The sequence below is a fragment of the Schistocerca cancellata genome, chromosome 5, assembly GCF_023864275.1.
Source record: "Schistocerca cancellata isolate TAMUIC-IGC-003103 chromosome 5, iqSchCanc2.1, whole genome shotgun sequence".
In the NCBI taxonomy this organism is placed as follows: domain Eukaryota; kingdom Metazoa; phylum Arthropoda; class Insecta; order Orthoptera; family Acrididae; genus Schistocerca; species Schistocerca cancellata.
This window is the reverse complement of record NC_064630.1, coordinates 166,533,759-166,553,922: the sequence shown is the minus strand read 5'-3', so window position 1 is coordinate 166,553,922 and position 20,164 is coordinate 166,533,759.

The window sequence follows — 20,164 nt, the reverse complement described above, 5'->3', positions numbered from 1 at the left end:
TAATTCCCACTATATCTAGCTTCAACCTATCCATTCCCCTTTTTAAATTTTCTAACCTACCTGCCCGATTAAGGGATCTGACGTTCCACGCTCCGATCCGTAGAACGCCAGTTTTCTTTCTCCTGATAACGACGTCCTCTTGAGTAGTCCCCGCCCGGAGATCCGAATGGAGGTCTATTTTACCTCCGGAATATTTTACCCAAGAGGACGCCATCATCATTTAACCATACAGTAAAGCTGCATGCGCACGGGAAAAATTACGGCTGTAGTTTCCCCTTGCTTTCAGCCGTTCGCAGTACCAACACAGTAAGGCTGTTTTGTTTAGTGTTGCAAGGCCAGATCAGTCAATCATCCAGACTGTTGCCCCTGAAACTACTGAAAAGGCTGATGCCCCTCTTCAGGAACCACACGTTTGACTGGCCTCTCAACAGATACCCCTCCGTTGTGGTTGCACCTACGGTACGGCCACCTGTATCGCTGAGGCACGCAAGCCTCCTCACCAAAGGCAAGGTCCATGGTTCATGGGGGTAGGGAAATTTGTAAAGCTGAATAAAATTAATAATTACACTGGTCTAGCCTAATATCAGTCTTCAGTGCATTGAAAATGGACGTTACATCACACAAACCATTTACTGTATGCATTTCGTTGATAAGCAGAGCAAATCAACTTACTGTTCAACAAAGAAAGATTTACACTATAAAGATAACATTACAGTATAATTGGGGACAGAGTAAGGAAAGACACATTGTTATGTAATATGACGAACTGAACTTCTGTGCAATTACTTCTAAATAAATATTGCAAATAATGTTATCTTTAAGTACCAAGGTTTAAGTTAATAAACCGTGATCTGGTAGACTACATGTGGTAGCTTTAATTAATAAGTACATGATACTTTGCAAGGTATTTCACCAGTGATAGCTGCACTGTTTACGTGGGAAAGGTTTCATTTAGTTACTTTATCTCAGAACTGCAATTTCAATACCTACACTGTCCAGTCGCGTTAATGTGACCACCTGTCAAAGCCTGAAGAAACATTTTTTGCAGTGCGGACCGCTGGGTGACTATCAGCTACAGATTCAGTGACGCTCTGGAAGGTACCGACGGCGATGTGGAGCTATGCCGACTCCAGTACAGCGACCAGCTGTGCAAGGTTTCTCGATCGAGGGTCTGTGGCACTAACAGCCCGATCCAGGTAGTCCCGAAGATTCTTGATCGGTTTTCAAGGGAGCTTGTTGGCCAGAGGAGTACGGCCAACTAATACTGCTGCTCTTAGAACCACGCTCTTACACTACGTACTGCGTGAAACGTAGCTTTGTCCTGCTGGCGTTGTGGCCGAGCGGTTCTAGGTGCTTCAGTCCGGAGCCACGCTGCTGCTACGCTTGCAGATTCGAATCCTGCCTCGGGCATGGATGTGTGTGATGTCCTTATGTTAGTTAGGTTTAAGAAGTTCTACGTTCTAGGGGATTGATGACCTCAGATGTGAAGTCCAATAGTGCTCAGAGCCATCTCAACCATTTTTTGAACCTACTGATCATGAAATCCATTTCTCCGCTTCCGTTTACCTTGCCAACATAATAACGTTTTTCATTTCCACTTGAGAACTCTTAGCAGCTACTTCCACACCAAATGAATGTTAGCTACCACTGATAATGACGTCACTTCCGATTTACCTTAAGCATGAAGTGCATGTTTAGCTTCGTGTTTAGGCGAATTGATTTCTCTAGTTTTTCCCAGAGATGATCGCTGGTGTTTGGGACGGAGCTCTGCTCGGAGTAATCTGTGACATAGCGAAAGCATTGGTTGGGAAACTACATATTCGTCTGCAGGCTACTTTGAAATTCCTTATCTGATACGGTACAGTTTACCAGGCCGACTTCCCAGAGGTCGCGTACAGTCCTAATTCTTTATCTTGTAATCTGACAACCTGTTTCACAGCTAGTGTATTAAAGAAAAAGGAAATCACTTTCCTTTCCACTTTCGTGGAGACTCTCAGTTTCAGTACACAACTTTGAAATAACGCCCATACTTAGATTCTATTTATTTGGCTAAAGTCATTACTCTTCTCGGAACCAAGAGAATATAATATATTGCCACAACAAGTCATTTTCTATTAACCTGAAAGGATGCATCACATCAACATAAGAGATACCATGAACCATGAATCACTGTAATGCAGGTTTTCCCATAATTTTCCTAATGGCGGCTCCCTTCTAATATATACAATATCACGACCCATCCCTTCACTAATATTAATAAGAGAGATTCTCTTGCAAGAAATGATTTACAGAAATATTAAGTTTTATATTTCACTTTTAAGTACAGTATAACATCCATTACACACCTTTTCACTCATTCATAACTTTTCAATACTATTACTAATTCACTGACTCGCGTGGGCTTGAGGAGCAATACAAATCTGTCTTATATTAGCTCGGATGTAGGATCACTTCACATGCATTTTTTGTCTAACTGTTTCAAACTTCCACCTTGAACTGTGTTTATGTTAGTCATAACAGAAAATGCACTTCCACACGAAAATGCTGTAGGACGCTACAGAAAAACGAGCAGTGCTCTTTAACTTCGGCAAGCGTCTGAGTCGTGGTACTTAAGGTTTAAAGTGCAGATGTTCTTCATCTCTGCCGGTAAAATGTAAATAAGCGTTTGGCTTCATTGGCCGGGAGGCCCCTTACGGTGCAGGCCCGGCCGCATTGGTGCAGGTTTTAGTACATTCGACGCTACATTGGTCGACCTGCGCACCGGATGGGTATGAAATGATGATGAATACAACACAACACCCAGTCCCTGAGCGGAGAAAATTCCCGACCCAGTCGGGAATCGAACCCGGGCCCGGAGGACTGCAATCCGTCACGCTTCCCATTCAATATCGGGGCGGACGTCTCTGCCGGTGATCTATGTACACTGAAAGAATTATCACTAGATTTTCATTTGTTTTACATTCTGAATTTACAACCCATGTGACATCCTTGATATTACTAAGCGACAGCCCGGGTTGTTGGGAAACAATGTGTGTGTAAAGCTCTGGCCTAATGCCACAACACCTAAACAACCAATGCGAATCAGTACTAGTAAATTCTAGCAAAAATTTGTTTACTGCTGAGTGCTGCCGAAACGACAGAAAGTGTCGCTAGTGAAAACACCGAATTCAATCATCTGTATTTAGGAAAACGAACTGCAGGAAATTCCAAAAGTACTTTACTTTATTACAACAATTGGTACACTATGTTATTATTCCATAATTTTCAGGATGAACTGCTTCTAATGTGAAATTTTCAGCAAATGTTGATAGTTGCTTGCAGTCTTCACTACCAGCTATACATGACCAGGCACTGTACGGCAAGTTTCTAGTTATGATTGGTGACTCCGGGAAACCTCTCCGCACTGTAATATCAGTGAAACAGATTTTGACAAGACTCACCACCTTCGGTTAAGCCCGGGAGGCAAGGTTATATAGCGTTTGTAATATTTGTTTGATCTGCAGCTTCTTCTTTGCGACGTCTCAACAAAGAAACAAGTCTCTTGGTAAATGGCGGAAGATATGAGGATCGTAAAGTCACAGATAACGCAGATGCGTCAGAAACAATACGGTTTATATTCCTCTTTAATCAATCTAACCGAGCTTGTTTCCTCAGCAAGCGGTTCTGTTGCCTGTTAGCTGCATAGGCAACACGAATCTCCCTCGGGCTGAATGACCATAGACTCTACTCTGAAGGCCACAACTGCTGGTGCACTATAGCCACAGCGAAGGTGATATCGTTCAGTTACGTGCTCCTGGGCCACTATGATGCAGTCTGTCATTCCAACTTGCAACTGAACCTCCTAGGATTGCTGGGGTCTGCCTTCTTCCCTTCACGAGAGTTCGTTTCCGACGTACCGATTTCGCGAGTTTCAAGCAGATATATTTCTTAATCCCTTCAGGAGAATGCTTGGGTTATTCCTCCCCCAAAGCCCAGGCAATAGTGAAAAATTTAAGGGGGAAATAAGCAGGAGATATGAATTGAGGTTTGTGTTGGGGAGGGCGTTGGACTTGTGTGTTCGTGCAGGAATTTGACCGTAGTGCTTCGGTGGTGTAATGGCCAGCATTTCTGCCCACTAAGCAAATATCTGGTTCGAGTTCCGACCGCGGCAAAAATTTTAATCCATTTTCTCAGCTTCCAACGTTATCGTAAATATATGGATCCCTCGGCTGAACCTATGCTGCAGCGCTACCGGTAAAAACTTTGTGTTAACCGAACTCCAAAAACATAGTTTTTGGCCGGCCGGAGTGGCCAATCGGTTCTAGGCGCTACAGTCTGAAACCGCGCGACCGCTACGGTCGCAGGTTCGAATCCTTCCTCGGGCATGGATGTGTGTGATGTCCTTAGGTTAGTTAGGTTTAAGTAGTTCTAAGTTCTAGGGGACTGATGACCAAAGAAGTTAAGTCCCATAGTGCTAAGAGCCACTTGAACCATTTTGAACCATAGTTTTTGAGCAGCCATATAACCTTATAACGCAGGTTTATAAATAAACTTTGTAAAGTTTTACGACAGAAATTACACTGAGATAAAAAAAATTAAAAGAAGTTTTGACTAGGACCTCCGCTTAGCAGTTCATGAAGACCCATAATAAAAGACTACATGGAAAAAAATTTTAAAAATCATCTGATTACACTCACAACTTTACTGCACTATTTTGTATTTTGTCATTCTCGTAGAGCGACTGGTACATCTGCCACGGTTGTTCTGCATACAGCTATTTTCTCAGCACGTGATATTCTGTGTACTAAACTATAACGACGGCTCCGTCCATCAATCTATGTTGTAAGGGGTTATCACCCTGCTGGAGCAAATGTAATCTCGATGTATTACTCACTTGCTAGAACGACAATTCACAGGTGCTACCTGAGACATAAAATATCTTTGCCCCTGTTAAAAGAGAGCTGCTATAGAGAGGCAGGTCAGAGCAGTCTCTGCGGAAGTTGCAGTCAGTCGCTGCTACAGTGTAGTTGTAGCCTGTAGCTGGTACAGCGCAGTTTATACACTCCTGGAAATGGAAAAAAGAACACATTGACACCGGTGTGTCAGACCCACCATACTTGCTACGGACACTGCGAGAGGGCTGTACAAGCAATGATCACACGCACGGCACAGCGGACACACCAGGAACCGCGGTGTTGGCCGTCGAATGGCGCTAGCTGCGCAGCATTTGTGCACCGCCGCCGTCAGTGTCAGCCAGTTTGCCGTGGCATACGGAGCTCCATCGCAGTCTTTAACACTGGTAGCATGCCGCGACAGCGTGGACGTGAACCGTATGTGCAGTTGACGGACTTTGAGCGAGGGCGTATAGTGGGCATGCGGGAGGCCGGGTGGACGTACCGCCGAATTGCTCAACACGTGGGGCGTGAGGTCTCCACAGTACATCGATGTTGTCGCCAGTGGTCGGCGGAAGGTGCACGTGCCCGTCGACCTGGGACCGGACCGCAGCGACGCACGGATGCACGCCAAGACCGTAGGATCCTACGCAGTGCCGTAGGGGACCGCACCGCCACTTCCCAGCAAATTAGGGACACTGTTGCTCCTGGGGTATCGGCGAGGACCATTCGCAACCGTCTCCATGAAGTTGGGCTACGGTCCCGCACACCGTTAGGCCGTCTTCCGCTCACGCCCCAACATCGTGCAGCTCGCCTCCAGTGGTGTCGCGACAGGCGTGAATGGAGGGACGAATGGAGACGTGTCGTCTTCAGCGATGAGAGTCGCTTCTGCCTTGGTGCCAATGATGGTCGTATGCGTGTTTGGCGCCGTGCAGGTGAGCGCCACAATCAGGACTGCATACGACCGAGGCACACAGGGCCAACACCCGGCATCATGGTGTGGGGAGCGATCTCCTACACTGGCCGTACACCACTGGTGATCGTCGAGGGGACACTGAATAGTGCACGGTACATCCACACCGTCATCGAACCCATCGTTCTACCATTCCTAGACCGGCAAGGGAACTTGCTGTTCCAACAGGACAATGCACGTCCGCATGTATCCCGTGCCACCCAACGTGCTCTAGAAGGTGTAAGTCAACTACCCTGGCCAGCAAGATCTCCGGATCTGTCCCCCATTGAGCATGTTTGGGACTGGATGAAGCGTCGTCTCACGCGGTCTGCACGTCCAGCACGAACGCTGGTCCAACTGAGGCGCCAGGTGGAAATGGCATGGCAAGCCGTTCCACAGGATTACATCCAGCATCTCTACGATCGTCTCCATGGGAGAATAGCAGCCTGCATTGCTGCGAAAGGTGGATATACACTGTACTAGTGCCGACATTGTGCATGCTCTGTTGCCTGTGTCTATGTGCCTGTGGTTCTGTCAGTGTGATAATGTGATGTATCTGACCCCAGGAATGTGTCAATAAAGTTTCCCCTTCCTGGGACAATGAATTCACGGTGTTCTTATTTCAATTTCCAGGAGTGTAGTTAGTAGTTGTTTAAGTAACAGTGCAGAACAAATTGTAAAATTTTATTATATTGAACTGAATAATAATTGTGATCAGCCGCAGAGCTAAATGGTACCATGGAATGAAATGATGGTGAACAAATGAATAATTGTTAATATAATGAAAAATCAACAGTTTAATTAAATCAACTATCTATTGACGGGTAAATTTTATTATTTTTATTGGCATAAGTGTAGTTAAGTCACTTGTCTGAGATATTAATATGAATCTGTTTCGATCTTTTCTATTGTGATTCGTCAGCACCAGTTGACACAGATTTGTAATATATTCAGTTTTTCCGCGTAATTTATTGTAGATCTTTATCAATAACGTGAAAAATTTTCAGAATATAATTGATTTTACCAGTCAACTATAGAAGTACAATTTCCCCTTAAGTCATTGCCAGTCCCGATCCCGTCATTTACCTAAATTAAAATGTTCCAGAATTTTTGTCAGATATTAGTCATGTGTTCTTTAGTAATCACCCGAGCAGGTTTGCAACTGTGTCACTAAGTGAAGTTAGTTTTTCTCGTAATTCAGATCTCAGACAAATGTTATCCAGTATTAGTAGATAGGCCAGCACTGCACTAAGCTGTGCCGTTTACGAGCAGATATATAGACAGCATTATCTGGCGACACCATCACAAGGTAAGAATTTTTCTGGTTATTTCCCACGGCAGATTCAGATAGATTTCAGAGGGATATGGCGTAATGCTGCTTCCGTCAGAATTTATCAGTTTTTCATGAGTTAAGATTTTTCAGTTTTCATACATCGGGATTTAACTATCCAAATTTAATTATATGTATTTTTGTTTTCTGTTCGGGAAGATTACACATCATTATTTTATATATATTTCTTTTTCTACAGGAAGGTTATAATGTAATAAGCATGTTGTAACTTCCCCACACGAAATAATTTAAATATTATTTGGTTAATGAATCTAATTTTTGTGTAACCCCACAAAAAAACTTAATTAATAATAATAATAATATGATTCCATTCTTTGTGCAACCTCTGAACAAAATTGGTTCCCATTTAATGTACCCACAAAATTCTTTTCTCATTTAATATAAGCTCGAAACAGAAAAATTCCTAAACCTCGTAATAAAAAATGAATTCAGTAACCTGGTAAAATTTGGACGACAGCAGTGCTGCGTCATGGCCCTGTAAGATCATTCTGGATAAAAAGCAAAAATTCTCACCTCGATAAAGTCGGCAGCTATCTGCTCTTACGATAGCTCTTTTCCGGTACAGCTCTGTGCAATGCTGACCTATACATTTGTTATTTATTAAAGGAAGCAAATAATTTTTCTTTTGCAACAATCGGAATGATCATGCATTAAAAAAAGTATTAAATTCTTTAAACTGAAATGAATGCTTGTTAGAAATTAGACAAAGATTGTTATTAGGACATTTTTAAAAGATTTACATGTGAGTTTACATAATATTACTAGACATGTGCGAGGCTGCTTTTTTTACCTTATACAATAATACTCAGGCTCCGGCATCGCTGCACTGCTACCGGCCCAGCCAACATGATACACCAGACAGGACTGACAAGCGCAGACAGGCGACTGCTCGCTAGCAACAACTTACTGCTACTGCTACACAGTTCGTACTCCAGTCAACACTGCTCTTTGATCTCAGATTCTCTTATAGCTTACATATCGCAGGCAGCACATTCCTCTTTCATAACCCTCCACTGGGGGGCAAAAATTTGGCAGGGATGGTGAGTCAATTGGAATTGCCATGAGCAATAAATTTTTCTAATATCTACTTAACTAACTAAGTTGACAGTCACAGAGTATATACATATATATAAGAGCAGAACATAAAATGAAATAGAGTGCACATGCACTGAGTACAGAACATATCAAGAAATCACAAAATATATACGCAATTTCTCTTAATTAACCAAGTTTACCATCACTGAGTATATACATATATATAAGTGCATAACATGAAATGAAATATAGAGCACATGCACTGAGTACAGAACATATCAAGTAATGTCAAAATGTATACGCAATGAGTAAAACTCATATTAACAAATGACATAAAGGGCATACACACTGTAGTACAGAACATATCAAGCAATGACAAAATGTATACGCAATGAGTACAAAACATATTAACAAATGACGTAAAGGGCATACACACTGTAGTACAGAACATAACAAGCAATGACAAAATGTATACGCAATGAGTACAAAACATATTAACAACTGACGTAAAGTGCATACGCACTGTAGTATTTTTTTACCATTTTACGAGAACTAGGATAGGAAAGGGAAGGATTGTATCATGGTTGTAGCACATTAGGTTGCTCGTAGCTGCACTGAAAGTCCATATCTTTCTACAGAAGCACAACACCAAGTGAGACAATCTGAAGTTCTCCTCCCTGAAGTATTAATCAGTGTAGCCAAGACACTGAAATGTCGTATTAATATTCCATGTTATCATTTTGGTAGGACATTAGGTTCACCAAACAGTGGAACCATAATAACATCTTCATTGTTCAAGTTGGTGGACACCATGATGTGTCAACACCACACTCATTCACCAACGTAGAATTAGTGCAGAAACCAAATATAGTGCTCCATGATCATAAGGATAAACAGGACAAACGTATATTGCAGTAATTTCTGGTTATTACGTCAGAAGGTGAAGGACATTAAGTCTCATGCTAGTCATCATTGAGGATTACACTGGTCTATCAACCGATTTGACTAATTGTTGGCACTCATTGCCTAGTTACTGAACACTTTTGTACTATGTATGAAGTATTACAGAATAATGTTCATAAATCATCTGATTACAGTGAACATTGGCACTCATTGGCCAGTTACAAACCATTTTTATACATTATTTAAAAGTGATTATTCAAAGCGAGAGTTAATTAATGGCATACTATTTACATAATTCATCTAGTTATAGTAATCATTGGCACTCATTGGCCAGTTACAAACCATCAGAAGTCATCATTCAAAACTGGAGCTAATGAATGGCATAGTATTAACATAATTCACCTAGTTATAGTAATCATTGGCACTCATTGGCCAGTTACAAACCATCAGAAGTCATCATTCAAAACATGAGCTAATGAATGTAGCATCAAGCTACTGGTATTCATATATAATAGCATGTAGGTGACAAAATTAAAATATGAAACAGGGCATTCATTGGCCAGTTACTAGACATATAGCAACTATTGAATAGTACAAAACATTTTTCATCTATCAAGTGGCATTCGACATATTTAAAATATTTATTGGCACTCTTTGGCCAGTTACAAAGTATTCTTATATTTTTATAAAACCTTATTCAGTATTATTCAGAAGTTATCATTCAAAATGAGAGTTAATTATTGGCATAGCATTTATAGAGTATAACAAAAATATTATTTACAGAAATTATTGGCGTAGTATTTATGCATTATTACAAAGCATCATTCAGTATTACTTAGAACTCATCATTCGAGTGACATAGGAAATATTGAAAATGTAACACACTGTAACTATTATTCAAGGTCTGTGATTAGAAAACATCATTCAGTATTACTCAGAACTGATCGTTCCAGTGACATAAGACATATTTAAAATGTAACATAATGTAACTATTATTCAAGGTCTGTGACTAGAAAACATCATTCAGTATTACTCAGAATTCTCTTAAACTGGTAGCATTATTTGAGACTGGTAATACACTTTTTTTTTTTTTTTGTTAGCAATGCATTGCGTTGGGATCGATAATTAATTGCTGGGGCATGAAAATATTTGCTTTTGACTTATTGCTGCAAATGAGGATAGGTAACGTCATGAGTCAGCTGTAGCAAGGTTATGAAACAAGTAGTGTATATGTGATCACATTCATGAATGACACACACAAATGGGTAAAGAAATGCAAGTACTAGAACAGGTTTAATGATTAACTGCTTATAGCATATTAATTTAGTGAATAGCTTCTCCAAGAAAAAATACAAAATGGATTATTAAGCTGAAAGAAGAAACGCATATTATGCTGAAAAGTAGTCAACTTCGAATTAACAGGTAATGAAATGTGTACTCAATATATATGTACTCTAGCTGTCCTTTCCAAAACCTTCAGTCATTATACCATGCGACATAAGACATACTGTCAAAACGAACTGCAACAAATACTTAAATAACTACATAGCATTTCTTAACTAAGAGTAAATATATAAACTTCATCATTATTCTCATCTGCAAAGAAAAACTTAAAAGTGGTGCATTTAGTGGCCATATAAAATTTATCACTATCATCACCCGTACACAAAAACTTCATTATTCATATCACCATATTCTTCATCACTATTCATCAACATTCATTATCATCTGCAAAAAGATACTTCATTATTCATTATTCGTATTACCATTTACTTCATATAACTATTCATAGTATAGAGTTTCTTATTTCTAGCATGTTTCATCGTTAAAACTAAGTTGTGTAGTTCTGTCTGACAGCCTGCATCAATCGCCTCGTATTCTGAAAGAAAAAATTAGTTAAGACTGCTATCATACGATGTGTATAGTATATTCATGTTAATGTTTGCTAATTCTGATCCATTTACTCTTCTTGCCGAGGTATTGCATCTTCTTTCGTTCATTCCGAAGGTGAAATTCCCATTTCATAGTAATCCACTGTGGTTTGTTTCATTTATTTCTTTTACACGTTATTGCTTTCTGAAAATGATGAACAATGATTAATGTCTTGCATTTAAATCATATACTCATTTAATAAAAACTGGTTTCTAGTGATATAATTAAGCATACAGCATAGCATGACGGAAAACGTAATATGGCAAAAACACAGACAGTGTTCAGGTGCAAAATGTACACAGAGTATCATAATGTAGTAGCAAAAAAAATGTAAAATAGTCACGATGTTGAGATATCATAAGGCAAAAATGTCAAAGTCAACTGGTGTTTGTTATATCTTAAAGATTTCATAGTGCATACAAACAAACAGGAATACAATCATACATACATGAAAAATGGAAAATGTGCACGGTCTGATGTGTAACGACAAGAAAAGCGACCTCCTAACCTTACCTTGCCGGGCACTTGCCAACAAAAAATATAATAATCATCAGTAATTAGTCACATAAATATAATTGCAGAAGTGGTCATAAAATACGTAAGTTTATCTGGAAAAATGTGCACGGTCTTATGTGTAACGACAAGAAAAGCGACCTGCTAACCTTACCTTGACGGGCACTTGCCAAGAAAAAATACGATAATCATCAGTAAGTAGTCACATAAATATAATTGCATAAGTGGTCATATAAAAATCAGGAAATGGCATTACAGCGTGATAAATCATAAAGTACGTTCATTCAATAAAGGGTTTAATATTGGAGACATGGGATTGCCTTTACTCTTTCTGGTTCTCAGAGTTTCGACGTGTACTACACTGGGGTGAGGAATGCTGCGAATTCTGTATGGACCTGCGTATAGAAGCTCAAATTTACTACATCTACTCTTTCCTCTGTTAGATAAATAGTGTGTACGCACTAATATCTTCTGTCCAATGTCAAAGTCACGGCGTGTACAAACCTGTTTTTGCTGTCTTCTCCGGCGCTCTGCGGCACGTTTGATATTGTTCAGCGCAATGTCAATTATTTCATGGTGTCGTAGTCGACGAGATGTAGGAAAGGACAATAACTCTTTAATTTTGTTAGGTGGTTCAACATTTTTCAGTATAACAGTCGGAGATAGCATAGTAGATTCATTTGGTATGGAATTAGTTACATCCTGAAATGAGAGTATTTGTGTGTCCCAATCAATATGTCTTTTATGGCAGTATATTCTACACAGTTTGCCAATTTCTCTCATTAATCGTTCACAAGGGTTCGAAGAAGCATGATACTTGGATATATAGATCGGAGAAATGTTTCTTGTTCGTAACATACGTGTCCATATAGCAGATCGAAATTGTGGTCCATTGTCGGAAATTACTTTCAATACATGCCCTACATAAAATAAAAAATGTTTTACAAATGCTTTCGAAACAGTTTTAGCAGTAATTTTGCGTAACGGAGTGAAGGTAACAAATTTTGAAGTGAGTTCAACAGCGACAAAGATGTAGCAAAAACCTCTCTTAGTTCTGGGAATCGGACCAAAACTGTCTACAGCGGCCATGTGTCTCAATTTAACAGGTACAATGGGATGTAACAGAGGAATATGTACAGTCGTATCTGACTTAGCTTTCTGGCAGATTTTACATGACACTAAAACTCGTCGAATACGTTTCTCCATGTTGGTAAAATAACAGTTATGTCTCAATATTAGAAAACATTTTCTGGCTCCATAATGTGCGTAACTTAAATGAGTATACCAAATTAATTTGTTAACAAGCTTGTCAGTAATGCATAGTAACCAGTTGTTGCTGTCAGGGTGAGAGCGGCGAAACAGAATATCATTGCATACAGTGTAATGGTTTCTAATGGTAACATTATTCCTATCTTGCCAAAGGTGTTTTATTTCTTTCCATACGTTGTCGTTACTCTGCTCTTGTGCTATGTCTCGCAATGACGACGAAATGAAATTTTCAAATGCACCTTGTTGAATATACATGACGCTGAAATTTGCTTTGCAGAAGTTGGTTGCGATGTCTTGCTGATTGTTGCTGAGAGAACGGGATAGTGCGACTGCTACAATATTTTGTGTACCGGGAATGTGAACAATTGTAAAATTAAATTCTTGTAAATAAAGTTTCCATCTGCTTAATCTGTCGTGTGTAAATTTTGCGGAAAGTAAAAACTGTATAGCTCTATGATCTGTGTAAACGGTAGTGTGTCTTCCATAAAGAAAATGCCTAAATCTCGTAACTGCCCATACAACACATAATGTTTCAAGTTCTGTAACAGAATAATTACGTTCAGCAGGTGACAGAATGCGACTCGCAAAGGCTATGTTTTTAATTACTGTAGTGCCATCATCTTTAATTTCCTGAAAAATATGTACCCATAAAGCGGTGTTAGAACTGTCGGTAGCAATGGAAAAATTTCTAGTAAGATCTGGATGTGATAAAAGTGGTGCATTCAACAAAACTTCTTTCAGATTCACAAATTCAGAATGTGTTTGGCTATCCCAGGACCAAATAGTGTTTTTACCCGCCAATTGACATAATCTAGGGGGTGTCTAAAGCAAAGTGATGAATAAATTTACGAAAAAGTTAATTAAACCCAAAAAGCTGCGTAGTTGTTTCTTCGTCGTAGGAACAGTAATGTCACGTAAAGCTTGAAGTTTTTCCGGGTCAGGCGCAATGACTTCTGCTGAAATTACATGTCCAAGAAATTTTATAGAAGTTTTGCCAAAGTGCGATTTACTGAGATTAGCTGTGACTCCTTGTACACGAAAAGTTCGTAACAGTTGTTCAAGAATCAGATTGTTTTCAGATCAGTTAGCTTCTGCAATAAGAATGTCGTCTACATACGTTGTGATTCTGTCCTTTAATTCAAAAGTGTGTATCGGATGTCGTCAAAACTAATAACATTTTCGTGAACAAGATTCTGTCTGTCAGAAGTATTGCTTGCGTTGCTGGAAGATGCAACATGTACTATATCTAGTCAAATTCTTTCTGACGTGCTATTATTTGCGGGAGGATGCTGTGGCATTTCGACTATTTGTACTGTTCTGTTATTTCTTCCTGACGTATTACGTTCGGGATGAGATCTACTGTCTGGTTCATTCATAATAATCTGTTGTTGCGGATGATTCTGCTGCTGGTAAGACCGACTGTTATGAAACGTACGCTGAAAATTGTGACCATTATTTTTACGTCTGTCATGATAGTCATTGCTATATGGCGTGTTGCGATAGGAATTGAAATGAGGTGTTTTCTTTACGTACTGGTTTCCCTGTTGCGGTGCGTTAATATTTGGTGGAGCCGATGCTATACGTGCAGGCGGCGAAACATTAAAGCTTGGTTGACCTTGCAGACTGCATTGTTGGTTAGGTACGCAAAGCGGATGGTTTTGATGCTGTTGTTGAGAAAAACCTCTATTGTTACCAAAATGCTGTTCCTGTTGCCGATAATTTTGAAGATACTGATAATTAAACTTTTGTCTGTTATTAAAGTTCTCGTGGTTGTCATTTCAGAAGCGTCTAATGAAAACTGTCACTTCGGAAAAATTTGTCATATCGGGTTTTCTTTACACGTTTCTAATCATTGATAGATCGATAGTTGAAGAGCTGTTTTGATAGATATAAAGGATAGTAAAAGAGAAGGCAGCAGTGCAGAAAAGTAAAGATGAAATAGCACTTGACTTTAATTTAAACTCGTCGCGTTTTCTGAACATTGTTCAGTGACTGCACTAGTTTCATCTCTAAGTAATTTCGTTGTGGCTAAACGTGTACTACTTAATTCTTGTGCAACAGATCTAATTTCTTCACTACTGTTCCAAACACAAGTCTTAGTATCCTCACGTAATTATTCTTTAGTATCGTGACGTTGCACGGTAACGGTTGTAATCTGTTCACTAAGTTGTTTGTTTTGTTCATTAAGGTTGTCGTGTTTTTCGTTCGACTGTTTGAAACTTTCATTAAAGTGTTTGCATGATTCATTAAGTTGTTCATAATTATTGTCTAGTTTTTCATTAAATTGTTTGAAACTGTTGTTTAGTTTTTCATTCCATTGTTTGAGATTTTTACTAAATTGTTTGTGCTAGTTTTTCATTGATTTGTAGTAATAATGCCATAACTTGATCCAAGCCAAAACTAGCGGCTCCACTCTCTGTACTGTGTGATGGTGCATCTGCATGTGTCACGCCTTGTGCAACCATTTGGTCATTGTCTGACTCGCGAAAAGGTTTGCCAATCGGATGTGCACTGTTGGCCACTACATCCCAATCAAATAAATTTTATGTGTTTTGTGAATATTGTTCACCTTCGTTAGAAACAATTATCTGTTTGTTACGTACATTTTGCAAATCAGGTGTGTCAAACTGGGCAGCGTTCATTGTAACGGAACGTGCCGCGTCATCAATTGTCGTTAAATTAAGTGTACACATAAATGAATTTTTTTGCTCATCATCTGGAATAAAACCATTACTAGTGATCGGCACACACTGATTGTCTGTAAATAGGGGATTATCACTAAGACACTCAGTGTCGCTAGTGTTATCGGTCAAATTATTCGAGTTGTCTATTCCCTCATTGCACATCGCGATGTACTGTTAACAGTTTTTCGCGGCATTTTCTCACAAATCGAAATTAAGCACAAAAATGAAACAAAGACAAAGCAAAAATGGAACAAACACAATTACAACAAAGAGCAACAAATTGCCGATGATCTGTGAAAGAAAGAGTGACAAATTAGTAAATGCGTTGCGCCAGATTCAAACTACATTTAAGTAAATAAGAGCAGATATATGATTACTTCTCAGAGATTCACAAAGGAAATCCGATCCTGGCCGGTTGTCGCCAAGTGTAACCTCCCCACGTAAAATAATTTTTAAATATTATTTGGTTAATGAATCTAATTTTTGTGTAACCTCACAAAAAAACTCAATTAATAATCATAATAATATGATTCCATTCTTTGTGCAACCTCTGAACAAAATTGGTTCCCATTTAATGTACCCACAAAATTCTTTTCTCATTTGATATAAGCTCGAAACAGAAAAATTCCTAAACCTCGTAATAAAAAATAAATTCAGTAACCTGGTAAAATTTGGACGACAGCAGTGCTGCGTCATGGCCCTGTAAGATCATTCTGGATAAAAAGCAAAAATTCTCACCTCGATAAAGTCGGCAGCTATCTGCTCTTACGATAGCTCTTTTCCGGTACAGCTCTGTGCAATGCTGACCTATACATTTGGTATTTATGAAAGGAAGCAAATAATTTTTCTTTTGCAACAATCGGAATGATCATGCATTAAAAAAAATATTAAATTCTTTAAACTGAAATGAATGCTTGTTAGAAATTAGACAAAGATTATTATTAGGACATTTTTAAAAGATTTACATGTGAGTTTACATAATATTACTAGACATGTGCGAGGCTGCTTTTTTTACCTTATACAATAATACTCAGGCTCCGGCATCGCTGCACTGCTACCGGCCCAGCCAACATGATACACCAGACAGGACTGACAAGCGCAGACAGGCGACTGCTCGCTAGCAACAACTTACTGCTACTGCTACACAGTTCGTACTGCAGTCAACACTGCTCTTTGGTCTCAGATTCTCTTATAGCTTACATATCGCAGGCAGCACATACTTCTTACAATGTTGACAACTTTTGGTGTTGTTTCCTGTAAATATTGAAATAAATAATTTTTTTTAATCAAACGTTCATAATAAAAAATGTTTCTCTTAAATTTTCGATTTTCTGCTAAGATGCTCTTGGCAGTCGCTTATATTGCTATGAGGTGACGAGTTGGTCGCTTATATTGCTATGAGGTGACGAGTTGGTGAGCTGTCACACGCTATGGATTCTAAGATATCTTGTGCGTTTCCCATGATATCTTGTTCATGAATATTTCAATGGGAAAGTGATTTCACTCAGCTTCAAGACCTCAAGAATCCGCAATTGGTGAGAGTACGTTAAAAAAAAATAAAAATAAAAGAACGTTTTCCATGTAAGGCATGGACGAAACCGGTTTTACAGGAAATCGTACTCATTTAAAATCACCAAAATTCCGTCAAGCACCATTCTACAGTACAAGAAACGTATTCGCATTTGTGAACCAGATTCCTCTTGTGGCGTCGCAACTAGTGCATGATCGCCCATTTGTATATTAAAAGCTTTACTTCAGAATTTATGTGAGCCGGTAGAGTATTATACGGTCAGTAACGGACGAGTTCTGTCCTGCAGACTGACGTCACGACCATCTGTTGCACCTGCGCGTGTGAAAGCAGTGGAGTAGTGCTGGCAGGCCACTTACGTTATACGAAACTAAAAATATTAATAATTAATAAAGGAATAATCTGAGGAACGTCATATTTGATGTACATCCTTCTGTTGTGGAAACAAACAATATGTCAAAGTCTGAGATCAAAAATAGTTCTATTTTGGATGTTAGTAAAATTCCATAAAAAACGTAATTTCCCGACAGTCAAGAATTTAAATAAATACAGTGATGTAATAGTTCACCTTCAGTGACTATGTAGGATGATCTGATATATGTTCATATATAAATTTGGAAAGTTTTTAGTTTCAGAAAACCTTTGCGACTTTTCTATAATAATAATTTCAAGAATTCTAAGTAAAAATGTGTATTGTGTGTTAGGGTGCGTGTGAATGAGAATGCGTGCGTGAGAGTATGCGGGACGTTCGGCATTATTAAAAATCTTTCATGTAATTCTCTACAGGAACTGGCAAGTGTTCCAACTCTGTAATGTGGGAACGAATCCACTAGTGGTTTCCCTACAAGTGAATGTTGGATGTCCAAGTATGTATGCTTATGTATAAGACAGCCAGAACATTCATGACTACATAATAAATTTCCAGATATAGAGCAAAGCTTATAGTTAATTTTGTTTTGTTTATTTAATTAGAGAGTTTTGTGTTACTTAATTTGATGACGTCAATGGGCCTAGAGAAATGGTTGGTGCTTGCTAGATTTTGGTGCGAGCCGCGTCCTAGAAGTGATTTCTCATTGGTCGTAAGTGCTGACACCCAATGAGAAGCGAGACGGTTGGCCGCCTAGCGAGGAGATATAATTTTGAGTGTGGGAGTGTGAGCGGGGAGTCGCGAGCTAGCTTTGATTGGAGGCGGTTATGCTGGATGTGACTTTTCATATTTTGTGTAAGATAAGTCTTGGGATGACTTCCGCATTATGGTCCATTTGTTAATGGTGTCTGGTTGTGACCAGAAACTGGTTATGAAAACTTTAGTGTGTTGTGATAATTCGTTCCGACGAAAATCGCGAGTGAACTTTGAATTATACAGGGTGAGTCACCTAACGTTACCGCTGGATATATTTCGTAAACCACATCAAATACTGACGAATCGATTCCACAGACCGAACGTGAGGAGAGGGGCTTGTGTAACTGTTTAATACAAACAATTGTACGTAGGCTGTTTAGGTTTTCTTATTGGTAACGCCACGTAGTGCTCTGTATGAAAATCACTGGCTGTGCTGTGTGCAGTCTGTGGCTAGTTTGCATTGTTGTCTGCCATTGTAGTGTTGGGCAGCTGGATGTGAACAGCGCGTAGCGTTGCGCAGTTGGAGGTGAGCCGCCAGCAGTGGTGGATGTGGGGAGAGAGATGGCGGAGTTTTGAAATTTGTAATACTGGATGGTATGAACTGCTATATATATTATGACTTTTGAACACTATTGAGGTAAATACATTGTTTGTTCTCTATCAAAAGCTTTCATTTGCTAACTATGCCTATCAGTAGTTAGTGCCTTCAGTTGTATGAATCTTTTTTTTAGCTGGCAGTAGTGGCTCTCGCTGTATTGCAGTAGTTCGAGTAACGAAGATTTTTGTGAGGTAAGTGATTTGTGAAAGGTATAGGTTAATGTTAGTCAGGGCCATTCTTTTGTAGGGATTTTTGAAAGTCAGATTTGGTTGCGCGAAATATATTGTGTGTTAGTTTAAGCTCAGTCCTGTACAATTTTTCTAAGGGGACGTTTCACAATACAAAAATGGACGGAAGTATGTTTTTTAACATAAACCTACGTTTTTTTAAATGGAACCACGTTAGTTTTGTTAGCACATCTGAACATAGAAACAAATATGTAATCAGTGCCGTTCGTTGCATTGTAAAATGTTAATTACATCCGGAGATATTGTAACCTAAAGTTGACGCTTGAAACCTCCAGCGTTCAGTTGCTTGTTGTAACAAACACGGGCCACGGTCGGCGAGCAGCACCTGCAGGGACATGTTTACGATGACGACCGTGTTTACGAGTGTGGCTGTAGTGCACTGTTGTGGTTTGGTCTTGCTGTCGCAGTTTCCGCATGTAGCGCTTGCCGCTATTGTTATTCTGCATTCGTCTCCGCACGGAGACCAACTGTAGTACACCGTGTTACCAGACGTTTGTGATAGTGTAGTGTTGTAGGAACTGTGACTATGGTGTATTCGAACTCTGAAAAGGCGGAGATGATACTCATCTATGGCGAGTGTCGACGAAATGCAGCTGAAGCTTGCAGGGTGTATGCAGAACGGTACCCGGACAGAGAGCATCCAACGTTCCGCACATTGCAAAACATCTACCGCCAGCTGTATGCAACAGGTATGGTCGTAGCACGCAAACGGGTCCATAACACGCCCGTCACAGGAGAAGCGGATGCAGTTGGTGTGTTAGATGCTGTTGCCATGAACCCACACATGAGTAGACGGGACATTGCGAGAGCCGGTGGACTGAGTCAAAGTAGTGTCATGCGCATACTGCATCGTCACCGCTTTCACCCGTTTCATGTGTCACTACATCAGCAATTACATGGTGATGACTTTAATCATCGAGTGCAATTCTGTCAATGGGCATTAACTGAGAATGCGTTGCAGTTCTACCTGTTTACCGATGAGGCGGGTTTCACAAACCACGGGGCAGTGAATCTACGGAACATCCATTACTGGTCCGTGGACAATCCTCGCTGGCTCAGACAGGTAGAGCGACAGCGACCGTGGACTGTAAATGTATGGTGCGGAATCATTGGCGACCACCTCATTGGTCCACACTTCATTGCAGGGGCCCATACAG